We start from the raw sequence: 6,000 nt of genomic DNA, 5'->3' as shown, positions 1-6,000 counted from the left end.
TGATTGTCATTAGTCTCTTGACTTTGTGTACAATCATAAGTTCTTTTCTGTGAACTTAATTCCTGTCCTTTCTTGTAAGGAAAGACATGTTCAAAAAACACAGCATTCCTTGACTCTATAATAGTGTTCACATTTATATCAGGTATATCTGATTTATAAGTCAGAAACCGATATGCACTACTATTCTGAGCATAACCAATAAACACACAATCTACTGTTTTTGGTCCTATCTTAGTCTTTTTAGGAACAGGTACTTCAACTTTTGCCAAACACCCCCACACTTTTAAGTATTTGTAGGAAGGTGGTCGACCTTTCCACAATTCATAAGGAATGCTTTTGGTTTTCTTGTGGGGTATTCTATTAAGAACATAATTAGCAGACAATATTGCTTCCCCCCACAAGTTCTGTGGTAAGCCTGAACTTAGTAACATGACATTCATCATTTCTTTTAGGGTTCTATTCTTCCTTTCAGCAATTCCATTTTGCTGTGGAGAATAAGGGGCTGTAGTTTGGTGAATAATGCCATGTTGTGCACAAAATTCATTTAATGGTGCATCATATTCACCACCCCTCTCACTTCTAACCATTTTAATGGTTTTACCAAGTTGATTTTCAACTTCTGTTTTGTAGAGTTTAAACATTTCTAAGGCTTCATCTTTACTTCTAAGTAAATAAACATAACAATATCTTGTGCAATCATCGATAAATGTTATGAAATACTTTTTGCCACCTCTAGTTTGAATAAATTTTAAATCACATACATCAGTATGAATTAATTCTAGAGGTTCGGTTTTTCTTTCAACCGATTTAAATGGAGCCTTAGTTAGTTTCGCTTCTACACAAATTTCACATTTATGATTAGGATTAATTTCAAACTTTGGTATATAATCTAAACCAATTAATCTACGCAAAGCATCAAAATTCACATGTCCTAATCTACCATGCCATAAATTTGACTCAAGAATATAAACAAAAGATGTGTTATTCTTATTCATAGCAACTTTCGGTACAACCGTCATTACATTCAACTTAAAGAGACCATCACTCATGTATCCCTTACCAACATACATACCACTCTTTGTTAATACAAACTTATCAGACTCAAATACAAGCCTAAAACCATTTTTACTTAACAAAGACCCAGAAACTAAATTCTTCCGGATGTCAGGTATATGTAGTACGTTGTTGAGGGTCAGTTCTTTCCCTGATGTCATCTTCAAGATTACTTTCCCTTGTCCAGCCACAGCAGAAGTAGAAGAATTTCCCATGAAAAGTTGTTCACCATTTGCAGCCTCATTGTAGGTAGTGAACATCTTCTTGTCCGCACATATGTGACGAGTTGCTCCAGTGTCAACCCACCATTCTTTGGGATTTCCAACCAAGTTAGCCTCAGACACCACAGCAGAAAGGTTGATGTCATTCACTCCGTCAGAGATGTAATCCAATTTTGTTACATTGGCCTGATTGGTGGTCTTCTTACTTGTACTTCCATGATTCTTTTTAGGGCGGCGGCAGTCAGAAGCTCGATGTCCAGTTTTGCCACAGTTATAGCAATTTCCTTTGAACTTCTTGCTACTATCGCCTTGTTTAGGACCATCTCCAGTAAACTTCCTCTTTTTGTTATGTGGTTTATGAACTTGTTCAACCACATTTGCCTTGGACTCAATGGGATTTTTCCCATTCCTCTTTTCAGCCTTTCGGTTATCTTCTTCAATTCTTAATCTTACAATCAATTCATCCATAGTCATCTCTTTGCGTTTATGTTTTAAATAATTTTTGAAATCTTTCCAAGCCGGTGGTAACTTTTCCACTAAAGCTGCGACTTGGAATGACTCGCTAAGAGACATACCTTCTGAATGAATATCATGCAAAATTATTTGAAAACTTTGAACTTGAGATATTACCGTTTGGGAGTCTACCATAACAAAGTTCAGAAATTTACCGACGACAAATTTCTTCGTGCCGGCATCTTCTGTCTTGTGTTTCTTCTCCAAAGAATCCCACAATTCTTTTGCTGTTTTCAGAGGACTGTATACATTATACAGCATATTGTCAAGGCCATTTAGGATGTAGTTTCTGCACAGGAAATCTGAATGTTTCCAAGCATCTACAGCGGCAACAACTTGCCGATCACTTTCACCCTCTTTAAGTGCTGGAGCCTCTTCATGGAGAAACCGGGCCAAATTAAGAGTTGTAAGATAGAATAACATCTTCTGCTGCCATCTCTTAAACTCGGTACCATTAAATTTTTCCGATTTTTCTCCATGATTGATTGGTACATGAACATGGTTCTGGATAGGGACCGATGTAGGTGTAACAATAGGAGTACCACTGCCAGATGCAGTTTCAGTTGTAGTAGCCATAATCTCTGATTACAAAAATCAGAAAATATTAAAACACAAATTAATTTTCTAGTTACTAAAACCAGAAAATAATTATAACAACAAAATAATTTTATTTTCCTTGTTACTAAAACTTGAAAAATAAAATATCACAAGAATTTTCTGTAATACCAAATAATATTCTGAATTGTTAATGACACCAGTATCGTACTACTAGTAATTGTCAAAGAAAAGAGACATTATATTACTACTACCTGTCAAATAGCATAAATCACTATTTGTTTTTCCAACCAGAATATTAATTTGAAAACACAGAAAATTAAATACAATGAAGATACCCAAAAGGATTCTGTCTTAAGATTGTTGGACAATCTTCACTGTATTTAAAAGGATTTAATTCTGTTGTGTACAAAACAACAACAAGAATAAAAGAAATAGAGTAAAGGAGAGAATATGTTTGATTACAAAAATCAAACTCGAAATAAAAATAAATAAATAAAAAACAAAACAGATTTTATTTTGTTACAAAAACAAAATTAAAATCTGAATAAATAAACAAATAAAAACAACACTGAAAGTAATTAAATAACTTACTTGATTTAATTTCTTCGAATTATTTTTCTGATCAAGTCCAGTGTTTAACACTGTGTCCTTAAGACAGATTCGTCCTCTCCACGGTGCTTTCAGAATTCAGACGTCTATCTCCCAGGATGAAATGATCTACCACAAACAATAGCAGCACTACTAACTGTTTGCCTTACGAACACACTAAGTGTTTACACTCTTTCTTTCGGAAATAAAATGCAGCAAGATGAAGAATAGAAAACAGAAGTGAAATACGAAATTTCTGAATGCAAAACATCAAATGAGGGTGGTCCTATTTATAGATGTGAAGGTGGCTCTTGGATTTGAAATAAACAGGTATGTAGCTCTTGGTTTTGAATTGAACAGGTATCATACCTGTTGGGTTTTGAATTCAAACAGATTTGAATTAATTCAAACAGATAGTAAAACGGGAAGGGCCCTGTTTGGGTGTGCATTAATTCCAAAACAGTTTATTTCTGTTTGAAACCGGGAAGGGCCCTGTTTGGATGATCAAAAAATCCAAACTAATTTAATTTGAATTCTGGATTTTATTTTAATAAAAAATAAAATTAAATTCAAATGTTTTTTGCCCAAAAAGATTAGAAGCCCAACCCCACACCACGCACCCAAGCCCAGCCCAGCCCAGCCCGCCCGACCGGACGGTGGCGGGGGCACGCGTGTGTGGTGATTTTTGGGTCCAATGGGTCTAGCCCATTTTGCCCATAACCTCTCCCTCTAAAACACTTGGGTACCCCTTGGGGCACACCCCAAGTATCTCACCCTAAGCCTTATAAACCCTTTCAAAATCTCCCACCAAATCAATGTGGGACAAGCCAATTTACAACCTTAAGGAATTTCCACCAAAACTCCATTTCCATGGAGCATACTTTGGCTTCAATTTCCCATTCACTCGGTAATGGTTTTGAGCAACCAAATATACCACGTGAATCACAACGCGGCATAGAACGCGTTACCACTTTGACCCGAGTAAATCGACACTCGGGGCCCACCTAAAAAATAGACTAAACTTGAGGAAAAATTAACCATTTCCAACAGTTTCCGGTAAGACTTTTAGCCTTGTGATGTGAGTAATAATCTTACCAAGTACTTGATGGGACTGAAAATTTATTGGGAAATTCTAGGCATCTTTTTTTTGGGTATTTATCATATGTATTTTTAATTATAATTTTTATATTTTTAGTTATAATTTATTGTATTATTAGTTATTACTCATTATAATATTGATTATAATATTAATTTAGTTATGATATAAGAATTTTTTATTATACTTTTTGTAATATTTGGTTATAATGCTTTTTTAAAAAAAAAAAGAAAATTTACTTATAAATCTCATGTAGTTGAATGTCGATCTATTTAGTTTTAAGACTTTTTTTATGAACTAATTAGTCATTTTTGTTTTGAAAATTTATATTTATTTGATTTAGTGTCATTTGAGTTTAAGTGAATACCTTTTTGTGATTCATTTTTCTAATTTTCTTATTTGTCTTTGGGATGAGAATGGAAAAGTAAGTTGTGAAAATTCTTTTTGAGGAAATTAGTGGCTGAAGTGTTGGTTATCAAACGTGGAAATCTACATTTATGTTAGTGTTTGGTATTACATTGAAATGTTACATCAAAGTGTTATATTTAAAAAAAGTACCCTAAGGAGTTTTTGTATATTACATTGATTAGAATGTTATGTTTAAAAAAAAATACACTAAAATTTTTTTTTAGAATGTTTCGTTGTTATGTTTGAGAAAAGTACATTAAAGAATTTTTTAATGTGTTACATTGGAGTTTTATGTTTGAAAAATTACACTAAGTAGTTTTTGTGTGTTACATTGGAATGTTACGTTTGGGAAAAGTACATTAACGAGTTTTTGTATGTTACATTGGAATGTTACGATTAGAAAAAATACACTAAGAATTTTTTTTTTGAATGTTATGTTGTTACGTTTGAAAAAAATACACTAAAATTTTTTAATATATTACATTGGAATGTTATGTTTGGAAAAAATACACTAAGAAATTTTTTGTAGAATGTTATATTGTTATGTTTGGAAAAAGTACATTAAGGAGATTTTTTATAATGTTACGTTTGAGAAAAGTACACTAAGTGTATTACATTAGAGTATTACGTTTTTTGATTGTTACATTATAGTGTTATATTTGAAAAAAGTACACTAAGAATTTTTTTTAAAGTGTCACGTTCAATAATTTTAACATTATGAGAAAACTCATATTTGTCCCTCAATACATAATACACTCTCGTTTATACTTGGCCCTTTATGTAATTCACACGAGAATGAGACTTTAAGTCTATAAGGAAAAAGACGAACCAAATAGTTCATAAGATCACTATTTGAAATTTATTGATACTTCACTATTTTTTTAATTGTAATTCTTATAATGTTGAATTATATTATTTGTAATAACCAAACTTATAAATGACATAATTTACATATGATAATTAAATCCGTATAGCATTTCCCCTCAGATATACATATTTATGGTACTAATAATTAACTACAGTGTTGTTATACACACAATTTCTTTATTCTAAAATCTTCTCATAGCATTTCACCTAAGACCATCTCCAACGGTTCATTAAAGTTGAAACCAAATTTAAAATCTGGTGAAAAAGTTACTGTTTGGTGCTCCAACGGTTGTACCAAGTCGATATCAAATTGAGATTTTAGCAAACGATTCATCAAACTAAGGACAGAATACATATTTCATCAAAACACTGTGTGTGACCGTTGGAGCAGAAAAGGTTCAAAATTTTACACATGGTGGTCGACCACCTGGATGACCACCTGGTCGACCCCTTGGTCGACCACCCGGTTGACCAACCGGTCGACCAGTGCATGAAAAATTGGCCTGCGAAGGTAGGTTCAAACAGTTCAATAAGGTAAAAAAAAAAAACAAAAACAAAACAAAAATTGGCTTTACCGGTCGACCAACCGGTTGACCCACGGAGGTAGGTTCAAACAGTTCAAAAAGGCAAAAAAAAAAAAAATTCTCCTAACCGGTCGACCATCCGATTGTCTTGAAGGAGATTTGATAAAAGTGA

The sequence above is a fragment of the Camellia sinensis genome, chromosome 9 (assembly GCF_055761805.1).
Source record: "Camellia sinensis isolate YWXY chromosome 9, ASM5576180v1, whole genome shotgun sequence".
NCBI lineage: Eukaryota > Viridiplantae > Streptophyta > Magnoliopsida > Ericales > Theaceae > Camellia > Camellia sinensis.
The sequence above is the reverse complement of the archived record's forward strand: the minus strand, read 5'-3'. Positions refer to the sequence as shown.